The 12,823-nt window shown below is 38.3% G+C and overlaps 1 long non-coding RNA gene across 1 annotated transcript; it reads right to left on the bottom strand.

Moving 5' to 3' along the window:
• Positions 1 to 2,096: 2,096 nt before the first annotated feature.
• On the bottom strand, positions 2,097 to 6,506 carry LOC144992027 (uncharacterized). Its single transcript, XR_013655756.1, has 2 exons — positions 4,434 to 6,506; positions 2,097 to 3,498 (listed from the first exon to the last, which is right to left on the bottom strand). It is a non-coding gene; the product is annotated as an uncharacterized LOC144992027 (long non-coding RNA).
• Positions 6,507 to 12,823: the final 6,317 nt, after the last annotated feature.

Below are 12,823 nucleotides of genomic sequence, written 5' to 3'. Positions count from 1 at the left end.
ATCACTGACTCTCTGTAGACAAAGCTGTTAGCCTAGATAAATAAATGAAATGGCCCAACAAATCTTGCCTTATTGTAAAAAAAAAAATAAAAATAAAAAAAAATAAGTAGCATATTCTAAACATTTAAATATAGTTACTTTATTTTAAATATAAAGAGTTAATTATATGAAAATGTATAAATATAAAAACTTGAGGCATTCTTCTTCTATGCAAATTCGATGATATGTTGATAATCTTTCAACAATTGTTGTTGGTTCTTTGGTTTTTCCTCTTTTTTATATTCTATTAATACAACAAGAGGTATATAAAAAAAAGGAATGCAAAGAACTGATATCAAAAAGTTCTGACTAACATCTGCTTTCAGTTCAACATCCTTCTTCTGTGAACATCTGTGTTTTCCATACTGTGCCGAAAAATGACTCTCAGCACAACAAACATGGTCATTTGTAACTGACATTTACCTGATTCCTCCCTGAATAATTACCTGTCCTAAAGCTATATTTCTGAAAAAAAAAAAAAAAAAAACTAAATTTGTTGGATTGAATTTAGAGCTATAAATTTACATTTGCACACTGCCATGATGTAGCTTGCTAAGTAAAATCTATTTATCATAGAGGTGGGACGTCAATTTCTTCTAGTGCATCATGGCATTTTATTGGATTACATGATCAAATGAAGACTAAATGATCAGGCTGCAGAAGGCAATGCTTTCTATCCTTGGGAAATTAGTTTAGAACAAGCTTGAATTAGATGTCTTTTGAGGATAATGTCTAGTATGCATTTTTTGTCAGATCTGTGCACAGTTGTAATGTGCAGCTTTATTGGAAAGTAAAGATAGAATGTGAGTTTCAGAAAAAGAACATACCACAAAACAAAATACACATATATGCATTAACAGGGTTTTTTAAGATGATACAAAACTGACTTCTTTGGGATTTAGACAAAAAAAGGTGCTTAATCATTACATGTTAGTGAGAAGTCTGGGCTGTGGCTGCCAAGAAAAATGTTTATTTTCACAAGTTTCGGAGAAGCATAAACACAGAGGGTTGAGTGTGGGAGAAACCATTTTCCAGCCAAGTGTGCAGAATTGAGAAAGCAACACCAGCCCTGTTTCATAATTTTACAAAGTATTTATTTATTTTTTTTTTTTACCAAAAAAGATTCACCTATTTGATTTCACCTAGGCCCTTTTTGCAGAAACTAGAAAAGAACAACAGGACTCATGTATATATTGGAAAAACAATGGTGCTGTAGCTTTTTAATATATAAAAAAAAGTTTTTTATATTATTTTTTACATACTTGTATCTGCTTGCTCATAAAATCTGCTGCTGAATCAAAGCATACACTGAGTAATTCTGTACAAAATGAAATCTTGCAGCACCATTCTATTGTAAAGGTGATGGTTTGCACTTCTCACTGTGACAGTAAAGACAGTTGGCACCACAAGAGGATACAGGCATCTACTTGTTCCTGTTAGACTTGACAAACTTGGACAGGACTCATCCATACCATAATTTATCCACGCTCCTACCTACTTATCCTCACTTCCTTCATCCTCTTCTTCACCCTGCAGCTGTAAGCTTTCTGGATTAATCAATCACCCGTGGGTATACCTGCATGAAAGACGATGAGTGTGAGATAGACGCGGCTGTGAGGTGGATGTCAGGGACAGGTGGCCAGGGTCAGACTCTTCTTCACCTTGGCATATCCTCACCAAGTGCTCCTGACAGACTGACATGCATCCACACACCTGTACAAGTGGGACTGAAGACACAGACCAGTGTGTATCTGCATATGGAGCAGCTCATAGCAAAAAAGACTGGAAAATGCTCTATGGAAAGGCAAATGGCTCCAGGCTATTTGTGATCCCCCAAGGAAAACTGAAACTATGCAAATACATGCCAGTTTATCACTCGCGTCCAGCACCCAACAAACTCTCTGGACTGCCTTCACATGCATTTTTCTCAAGGTTAAAAAGTTATCAGAGATAAGATGGGCTGTTGTGTGTGAATGAATCTCCATATCATGAAGGGAAAATCAATAGATGTGGCCAGTGATGCAGCAGATAGAGTTAAATGTACTACATACACCTAATTCTTTTTAATGCAATGTCTGTTTTATTGCCAGGATGTGTCAATCACAGCAGATGGTGCACACGTGCATGCTATACAATTTGGTCAACGTAAACAAGGTTTGAGATGGGGGGGGTCATTAATAATATTGACTAAAAGCCAGTAGCATACACAAGTAACCAGAGTGAGAATCGGCTCCAGTAGTAATGGAACCATGTTTGGCCTCTGAGCCCCAGAATGAGCTGAAAGTAAAGCACATTACAGCAAACCTCTGACTGGACACAGGAAGAAGATGAATTGCTATTCACTGTGAGGGATGAAGTGGAGTTTAACAATATGTGTGTTATAGACATCAAAAGAAAAGTAGAAGAGATGAAACAGTTAAAAGACAACACAGAGGTGCTGAATGTGTCCAAAGAGAGCATTCTATAATACAATTGTTTCACGGTCAACACTATAAATGTATTAAACAGAAAGATTCAAAAAAACATGTATATTTTATTTTATCATTTCACTGCCAGTTTTCTCTACTTCCTTTCAGTTTCTAAAAGTAAGTTTCAGCAAGTACGGTTTTTGCCTTTTAAAATAAAATGTGTAATCTTTTGACACAACAAGCTCTGTTCTGGGTACAGGGTTTTCCCAACACCACACATCCACACTTGGCGTGAGACCGAAACCACATCCAACTAGCAGTTGACCATCACGTCTACAGCTTGACCATAGCTTTTTTGTGAATAATGGACAAGCTTTAGTTTTTTGGATAAAAAAACGCTGATTTCTTTGTTTTTACAAACATGTACAGTGTTGCCTCATTTGGATGACATCCTAAAAATAACCCACCATAAGTTAATTCCGCGAAGTAAGCTTACAGATGTTTGAAGGCTGTAAGACCCCTCACTACACACTTTATACCCTTTTCTTATACAAACATGAACATTTTCACACTTTTCTACTTTTTTTAAACACCCTCAATGTTCAAACCTTCGAAGAAAAAAAACGTCCAGTATTATAGAATGGGGGAAAAAAGGGTCTGCTAAGATTTATGCAAATGTGGCAAACATGGCATAAATTAGATTGACTGACAAGGTAAACAGCCAGTCAGGACACTGAACACAGTGTGCCGTTTAAAAAAACAAAAAAACAGGCAAAATTGCACTGCATAAAAACTGCATCATAGCGAGTATGCAAAAGTTGAATCGGAATATAGCGAGGGAACACTGTCGTTGTTTATCATGCATCTTTAAAGAGTTAAGGAATTTTACTTATACTTTCAAAACAGTAGAAGGGAACCTGTATGCCACTTGCTTTATTTACCTTTGAATGTGATGAAGTTTCAAAACATTGAAGTCAGAATATAGCTTGATAGCAGGTAGTGGATCATGGTGCTGCATGCAGATTATTTTATGTCTCTGTTGGACTTCAGGCTGCAGGGACATTGAGGTATAAAAAAGGTGGGATTGACAGTGATGGATTACTGAGTGAAACAGCTCAACAAAAGGAAAAGACTGCAAGTCCTTTAAAAATAAAAGTCACACTTCTCTCTGAATTTATCCACACAAAAACACAACATCCTTATTATATTTGGCCCAACACTGCAAATAATTCACACATTAATGAGTAAATAACTTTTTTTAAAGAAAGTTTTGAAGTTCTCATAACTTTAAAGACAGACTTGTTGCTTACTGGGTGGGAATTAAACATGCACCTCAAATTTAGACCTCATATATGTTTGAATAATTTCACTTCTATAAAGCCTTCCGGCAAAAAAAAAAATCATTTTGATTAAATTTTATATATTCAGATACTTTTTTTTCATAAAAATTCATCATTTTGCCATTGTCTTCAGACAATTGATGTTTTATTAATGCTCCAGAATTATTATATGTGCATTGTAGGGCTGTAATGATGTTTATTTGTGAATTTTAGGGAGAAAAGACAGGGCAGAAAAAGCAATACAAAAGACAAAATGCTGGAACCTACAGACTTGGAACAGTGTCATTTCAATCCTACCAAAAGAAAAAAAAGAATTAGTGCACAGCGGACCAGATGCATAATTTACAGTGTAGTTAGGGCATGATGAAGCATGTCAGGAGAATATTCTCTTCCAAGATTCCTTAAAAAGGAGAACACAAAAACAGGTGGGGAAAAGAAGGTGAGAAACCTAAAATTAAACATTTGCTTTCACTTATACCAGTTAAATCCTGTTATTCAGCACTTTCTATGTCGCATTACTGAAACAAAATAAAAACCACAAATTTGGAAAAAGAATTAGAATGATGTTGGCTGACAACCAACAAAGAACCTGCTGATAAATACAGACTTTCATGGCCACTTGCAGCCCAAAGGGAAAATTACTCACCCAGGTCTAGATTCAGGGCTTTGACACTGCCCATCACAGCAACAGCCGCCTTGTTTCCTTCCCCAACCCAGAGCTTTCCTTCAGCCCCTGAGGTTCAAGCAAGGAATAGCTGCTGTCACAACGAGTTGGCTTTTCATTTGTTGTTTCACCAGAAGAAAAATGGTGGTTTGGGCATGTGGCAGCCATAGAGAATCGTGACGACAGATCTCCTCCTCTCTGCAAGACTGGCCTAAGATCTACCATTTCTTTTCTCAAGCTAAAAAAAAAAGTAGAAACCAGTGAAATATTTAGCAAATTCAGCAGAATTGTTTTTGCATGGAAAATGTGTCCATTGGGCCTGGGTTAAAAGCCAGATGTGTTCAATTTATCACACAGAGACATGAACCCAGCAGGTTTCAACCAGCAACTGTCTGTGAGCAGGAAGAAGTTGGGGAGAAGTTACAATAACCCTATGGGATCAGGACTCATCTGTGATCGCTAAATGTCACCATGATCACAAAATCTGGGTTTAACAAAAAAAATGTAGAGGTACAAAAAAGGTGTCCATTTGTGCATTCTAGCTGTGTCACAAATTTACCACAAGGAATATGTATATGTAAAAATAATTGATTTGGCTTGCCATAGACATTTCGAGCAAGAGACTTACCCCACAATATTGCATTAAGTTAAATAGTTTGCCTTTTGCTTTTTCAATTATTTAATCATCTACATATTTTGAATAAATTGTTCTTTAATTTGTCCTGTCCAGCAGCTGAGCTGATAAGAGCTCAAGGCCTCTTGCGTTGGACAGTTTTTACTGTTACAATAGGGGGTTATGAATCTTCTGACACATGATGTGTATATATGCATAAACCTCTTTTGTATTTGAGGCTAAACTTTTCACTAATTATGTTTGTATACATTATTTTTTGATTAGATGGTAAACAAGGGAGTTGGAGGGAGTGGTATGTTGGAGATACGGATACAAAAGAAAGGGTAGAAAAGGGGTTTTAGGAAGTAGGAGGGGTAGAATCACAAAGCACAAGAAGAAGCACAAACTTGCTGGAGGTTTATGTGTGCATGTGTGGCAGAGCCTGTAAAACTGCATGATTTTGAGGGGTTTTTGCATGCTTTGCTGTTTTCTTTTACTAATTTTGTGCATGCCGCATGTGGACACGCCCCCTTGATTAGCAGCACCTGCTCTTTATTGAAAGGGGAATATAAAAGCAAAGGAAAAAAGCTGAGAGCAGGTTTCACGCCCCGGTGGCAGGGCGCACGCCCCGAGAACCATTGGGCCTAGACGCGCGGGGGTTGTGATTGCACCGCCAGACTCACCACGCGATCTGATGCGATCAGGACACACGCACCGGGAGCAAATGGACCGCTGGGACCGCCAGTTCTGTTACTCAATCAACACTCAGGAGCAGAGCAGGGACCCTGCCTGTGGCGTGAGTAACCAAAGTAACTCTACAGACTGGTTGGAATACGCAAGAAGGCTGATGGTAGCCTGCATTTTGGAGTGCCTTTGGTGCTGCCACTTGTGTTTCCACGCAGGAGTCTCACAGGTCCAGGTGTGTGTGACGCTGAATACACGCAGAAGTAGAGGGGAACTCTGCCTGCGGTGTGATTATAGGGAAGCGTAGCCACACTTCTCAGAATAGCCTAGGGCAGCAGTGGTTGCTTCTGGTACTGGCAGGTGCTTTTGCTCATAGGTCCTGCGTGTGACCAGGAGGATCCCTGATCATCGACCAGAAGAGCCAGTTCTGGGGACAAAGTCTTGTTGAGAGATGCCCCTAGGTTCTGGACTTGTGACCTCCCCCAATTCAGGCTGTTACCTCCTGTTTTAACTTTTCCCCGGACTTTCAGAGCTTTTATTGCGTTTTAACTCCTTTCTTGACTTTTAGAACTTTTTATATCTTTTAGGAGTTTTTAATCACGCAGTTAACAGGCCGTTTATCTGTTTTCTTCTTCATTATTGTTAATGAAGAAATCTCTGGTAATATCATGTGTGCTCTCACCCAGATCATTCTTTCATTACAGCAATAATCTAATATTACCTTTTTTCCATTCCACATCCAAACCGACAGTCCTTACATGTATCATCTTTACTATCAGGTGTTAATGTTTGTCAAAATGGCGGGGCCTATCCATAGACACACCCAAATATAACAAACATACCTCTTGTACAAATCCTTGTTTTTGAGAATCCCTTAGATTGTAGTTTAACAAAACAAACAAAGCATCTGAAACACTTTTCTGCAGCACTTATCTCATGATGTGTTGACTTTTTTTTGCCTTAAACTCAATTGAAGCTCACTTTAAAAAAAGTATCTTCAAATAAAGAACACTAAAACTTAACCAATGCCATGGTAAGTTTATAGTTTTCTTATTTATAAATGTGTGAAACTTATTTTGACCTTTTTCTAAGAACACTTTTTTTGGCAAAAGACAGGTAGATAAGTTTAAAAAAAATAATTTACGATTCTGTGTAAATGCATCTTATCTCCTGTATGGTTGAATGTTGCCTAGGATTTCTTTACCCAAAAATTGACTCAAAAGATAATTGCATAATCATGATGGGATCTGGAGCCTACAAAACAAACGGCCCAGTACCTGCGTGGCTCATCAAAACCTGCCACAAGCGAGGATTAAAATCTTCTGAAATATTTGAATGCTTCAAACTAGGAAGCTGTCAATGTCATTTATGTGATGAGGACTACTTTTTGAGAACTGTCCAAGAAATTAGAATTCACATCTGACTTTTTTACCCTGTAGCCCAGATTCCCAACAGCTCACTGAGCCCATTCTCAGCCCTTAAGGTGAGAAAGCAACGGTTATTCACGGCTCAAAGCCGCTGAGGTGTCACAATACAGGCTCTAAGATGTTATTGATGTGACCGATTGTAATAGGCTTCCTCAATGTTAAAATCTAAAATGCTTCCAACCTTAAAATGTGCTTTTAAAATGTAAGTTACTAAATAAAAGTTATTTAACTTAATTTATGTTATCAATATTCCTCCGACCGCCTCCTTATTGGGCTTGTGGGGGTTCAAGATGTACAGACCAAATACCATAGTAGGGTTGATTTCTAAAGAAGACAGGTCCTAGGCAAGGATTCAGACACGGAGCAGTTCAAATGCCGCTTAAGTTAAAAATTAAAAGCAAGGTCTAATCTCACTTGAGTCGCACCCTGGAGCCAGTCCACAGTTGAGGCTTGTAGGTGAGCACCTAAGGGCCCACCACAGACCACTGACCCATTCCGGGTCACCCCAAAAAGAGTACGTCGGATCGCCTTACCACAAGGACCACTATTCACAGGAAAGACCACAGGGGGCTAGTACTCTGTAATCTAGGCTATGCGTGACTCAATGGCTCAATCAATGGAAATAGACACTAGCATTTGAGACATGGAATGTCACATCAATGTATAGGAAAAAGCCTTAGCTTGTGAGGAAGGCTGAGAACTATGGGATGGAAATTGCCTGGTAATCGCAATGACAGTGATCCCTAAAAGGGGGTTGGTTCAGAAGGAAGGAAGGAATGTCCTCTCTGTTTTGAACTAGAACAGTGTTTTGTCCCTGGATCTTTGAGCACAAGGGTTCAATCAGTGCACGTGGCACCACGACACCCCAGGCAGGAGGTCAATTACCAACTTTGCAGTTGTGTCATTTGACATGGATTTGCTGGCAGAGGAGGAGGCCATGCAGACTCAACAGGCCCAAACATGTTATGAGAGTCTGTTAGAATGTCAAGCTGAGCCCACCAGAAGGGTTTTCAACTTTAACATCTAAATGAGCCATCACCAGGGGATGTTAACCATGATGAGTTCAACTGTATAAGTTTTTTTCTCGTTAACTGTCTATGTTATTGCTGGATCTTGTGGTCTTGAGGTCTCAGGTGCCTGCCAGGGCAGCAATTTAAGAATCCAGTGGTAGTAAGGGATGCTGCCAGACTGAAGAAAAAGTCCCACTTTGGGATAATTTCATGTTAGATCATTACTTTACTGTAAGAGGCTCAGTTCACCTTATTTTGGAACAGTAAACATTTACAAATAGGACAGAAGGTACCGTACATAGATACAGATAGGAAAAGTCTGCAATGAGTCTATATGCATTCATGGTGAAGAACAAGTTTGATCTCTGCCTAGGATGTTTCTGACTTCAGATGAATCTCAAGTAGAGAACCTCTTGGAAATTCAGTTTGGCTACTCAAACGTTTGCGATTGTAACAACAATTCATCAAACTAGGAGACTACAGCAGTATCTGAGTTAATGGAGGAGGCAGAAGAGAATCACACTGAAGGAAAAAATAGGAAGATTTGTTGTTTCCTAGGAAATCTGAAACAGTATAGAAAAAAGAGGCAAACATTGACCTAGTCTGGGTCTTTCAGTCTTTCCGTCAGTGGTCTAACTCCCAGCTTTAGCCAAGCCAACTTCCAATTTCTAAACAACTGCACAAAGAGGGAAAAAAAGAAGAGAAGCATTATGCCAAGGTCATGTGTTGAAAACGAGAACCCAGGGTAGCAGGAACTAAATAAAAACAACATTTTTCCACGGTCAGCTTTTTATTTCTTCTTGATGAGTATGTAAAGGGCTTAAAATTGTTTTCACCTGTCATAAAAGTCTATCTAAAAATGCTTCAAAATCTTTATATTTTAAAATATAAAGTTTTTATTTTTTCTCAGAAGAAGCATTTTCCCAGAGGTTCAGTCTATGCTTTCTCATTAGCCTTGTTGTGTGACTAAATATTGTCATGAAAATGAAGGGGGAAAAAAAGTGTCAAAAATTTGTTTAAAGATCCATTCCGAGGAAAATTGTCTTTGTGTTTTAAACAGATTCTTATTGCTTTTCTTGTTTTCATAATAGAGGACCTATTTAAAAGAGTTTACGATTAAAACTGCATTTCTGAGTATTTCTTGATTTAGGAGCAGATGAAAACCGGTTACTTGAAAATGCTCAGACCAGTGATGCAGTTACTGAAATGGGTGAGCCAAAGTCTCCTCTCCCCCGGCGCACACCCTGGACCACTAGGTGTGCGAGACATGATGAGCGTTCAACACATGCTGTTGCAAATTGCAATTCTGGCTTAGTCTGGCTCATCCAGTATTACTCAGTTATTTTTGCAACCCTAATGTTAGCTTGAGGCTTTAAGCCTGCTTTGAGACTCCTTGGGCACTTTAAGGCATAAAATATGTCTTAAAAAAATGAAAAAAGGCTTTTTGATTTAGGCTAAAAACTGCAAAATTACTATTAAAAGGTCACTGGGAACAATTTTACTATAGAAAAAATATAGTTTGAGTGGGACCTTAAATATTTTTCTGGGTGGTAAAAGTTTACAATATTTTTTGGAATGGGTCATTTTTTAGGAACTATTTCTAAATGCTCAGTGTTTTGTTTTTATAAATCACATAGAAAATGTCAACTTTAATTAAATTACCACAGCTAAAGTAATGAATACTAATAAATATTGCTCATTGAGTGCTTTGTGGAACATATGTACACAACATTTTTTTTTTTTGGAGCAATTTTTTAAAACTTTTAATATCCCACTTTATAATGTTGTTATTATTGGCTTCTGCTAAATTTATTATAATAATCAATAATAATCTTTGAAAACACAACACACAGAATTGGATGCAATGAAGAAAAGTTAGCAAGAATCCTCTTAAACAATGATCAAGACTTAAGAACCCACCTTTAAAGAGAAACGTAAACCATCATTTATGATTTACCCAGTCAGACTTTACTCTTCTCGTTTTTATTTTTCCTGAGCACTGGATGAGACAGTTTTTTTCTATCTGCAAGCTTTTAATCCCACACACCCATTCAAGCTGTCACTTGTATATGCACTCACACAGCCAAAGACAGCCACAGATGCTTTTTATACCCACACCAAACACTTCAGCTGACGATTAAAACTAACACACTGACATGATTGATTGCTGCATAACAAGGCTTGGTAATTAACAGCAAATGCAGAGTCATGTGGCATGGTTTGACACAGATGAAAATCCGTGTAGGGAGGTGTGAATTTCTCATACTAATGAAATAATATCAGTGATGTAAACTCACATTATTTACTGATTAAAACCTTACTACTATCTTGTTTTATTCTCTGGTTCTATTCCCTAAATGATAATTAACACTACAACACCCCTAAAGTTTGATTTTAATCCATTTTTTCCCCCTTCTCATTTTGTTTAGACTTTGGTAAAATAGACAATTTTTTCAATCAAAACACAGCATTTTTCAAATGTGTTCATTCTTGACAATGGCATTTAGTGCCATCAGGAAAAAAACAACACACACACACACAAAAAGCATGCAAGTCTTTGAAATGCCAAAACCACAGACGATAGGATCTTGCTTACTTCCTAACTTGTTATCAAACCACAGTTCTGCGCTTGTCTGTGGTAAGGTACACAACAAAGAACCCATTGAGTCTCAAAGGCAATAGGGAAAGAGACGCTAAAAATGTCAAAAATCCCAAATAGCTGGCTGTCATCACAACATTATCAGGTCAGTAACACAGAGATTATACTAACGTGCATATTTTTGTAATTTAAATTCAATACTAACCTCAAATTAAAATGAAAGGCCCTTGATGTATATTTTTCATGAGTGACACCTGAAAATTGTGCTGTTTTTACTTAAAAAATAATAAAGTGATCGACCAGTTTCACTATTTAGCCACTTGCAATGACATCTCATGTCTGCAAATTAATTTACACTTATACAGTATATCATAATAACTAAGTAGTAAAAGACAATAAAATAAACTGTCCCCATTTTTCAAGATCAAATAATTGCAAGTTGGTGTTTTTAATCAGTTTAGCTATCGTCTGGCACTTATTAAGAGCTGGGTTCTAGGGCTGGCAGTCTCAGGAGAGATTCAAAGACCACCCTATCCACAGAAACATCCTCCAACTTCAAGGGGCTCCCAGGCCACTCGAGAGACACAATCCTTCCAGAATGCCATGGTATTTTTCTCCTCCCAGTGAGACATGACTGGAATATGGCTCTAGGGAGACAACCAAGAGCCATTCATAAAAGATTGCCAGGCCACCTCAACTGCTGTCTCTCGATGTGAAGGAGGACCTGCTCTACTCAGAGTTCTTCCAGTTATCCAGCTCCTCACCCTATTTCTAAGAAGGGATCCAGCCTTTCCACTTAGAACACTTTTCAGTTGCTTATATTCATGATACTATACTTTTGGTCATAAACAAAAGCTCATAACTAGGTGAGGGTAAACCAGTAGATCCAGTGCTTTGCCTTTTGGTTCATCTCCTTGTCTTCAGTAGCTCAAGACAGCAGTCTCTCCCCCTTCCTCAGGTTCCATTATTCTCACTTGTGATAAAGACCCAAAATACTTAAAATGCTCTACTTGGGACTTGAGCTCTCCACCTACTCAGAGAGGGCAAACCACCTTTTTCCAGTTTAGAATCATTGCCTCCATATTTGAGACAGTAATTCTCATTGCAGCTGCTTCTCACTCTACCGCAAACTACCTCCAGTGGTTTGATTAATTCAACACTACAAGATCATCTGTGAAACAGACAAAATTCTGTGGTCCTCAAACCTGGCCTACACCGGCCCTTGATGGCTCCTAGACATTTGGTCCATAAAAATTCCAAACAGATGCAGTGACATTGTGCATCCCTAGCAAAGTTCAAGATGGACTGAAAAAAAAAAGTTCAACTGCTTTCTACTATGTAGAGACCATGTGAACCTAAGTAGAGGGTTCTGGACCCCATGTTCCCAGAGCATATCAAAGACAAGGCGAAGCTCAAGTTCAACAACTTTCAAAATCCATAAGACACATGTTGACTGGATGACTGAATTCCCATAGACCCTCAGTAGGGTGAGCAGTGTGATCTCCTTGTTGTTGGAGCACACCCTTTTTGAAAAGAGGGACCACCACCCCCAGTTTAGAGATGTTGCCCTTGACCACCACGCGATGTTGCAAAGGCCCCACAACATCCAGAGAGCTTTTATAGTATTTGAAACTAAAATGGGCTGAGGGTCAAAACAAATCACAAAGAATAGAAGAAGAAAAAGACTACTGTCACTTTCATTTGCTTGGTTCATTTTAAACCTGTCAAACTTTTTCTCAGCACCAAAAACAAAACAAAAAAAAACAATTCATTCCTCTTGCAAATGCGAGAATAACTCATGAAGAGTTGTGTTTCTGTCCTATATTATCCGGCTAACTCTAAATTATGTACCAGAACATTTGTTCTTCAGTTCATGCCACATACTTTTGATTTTTCTCAACACATTTAAGTCTCCTGTATTTATTTAAAATGCTACACCCCTTTTTTTATTTTGGTGGAGAACATATCTAACCATATGACATCTTTGCACTGCTGTGCCCATGCCAGATTTCAGCGCAGTAAATGGCATCAGCTCACAG

This window comes from Oryzias latipes, chromosome 4 (assembly GCF_053564925.1).
Source record: "Oryzias latipes strain Hd-rR chromosome 4, Olatipes_Hd-rR_3.1".
Taxonomy (NCBI): Eukaryota; Metazoa; Chordata; class Actinopteri; order Beloniformes; family Adrianichthyidae; genus Oryzias; species Oryzias latipes.
Note: the sequence above shows the minus strand (reverse complement) of the source record. Positions and strands in the feature narration are given on the sequence as shown.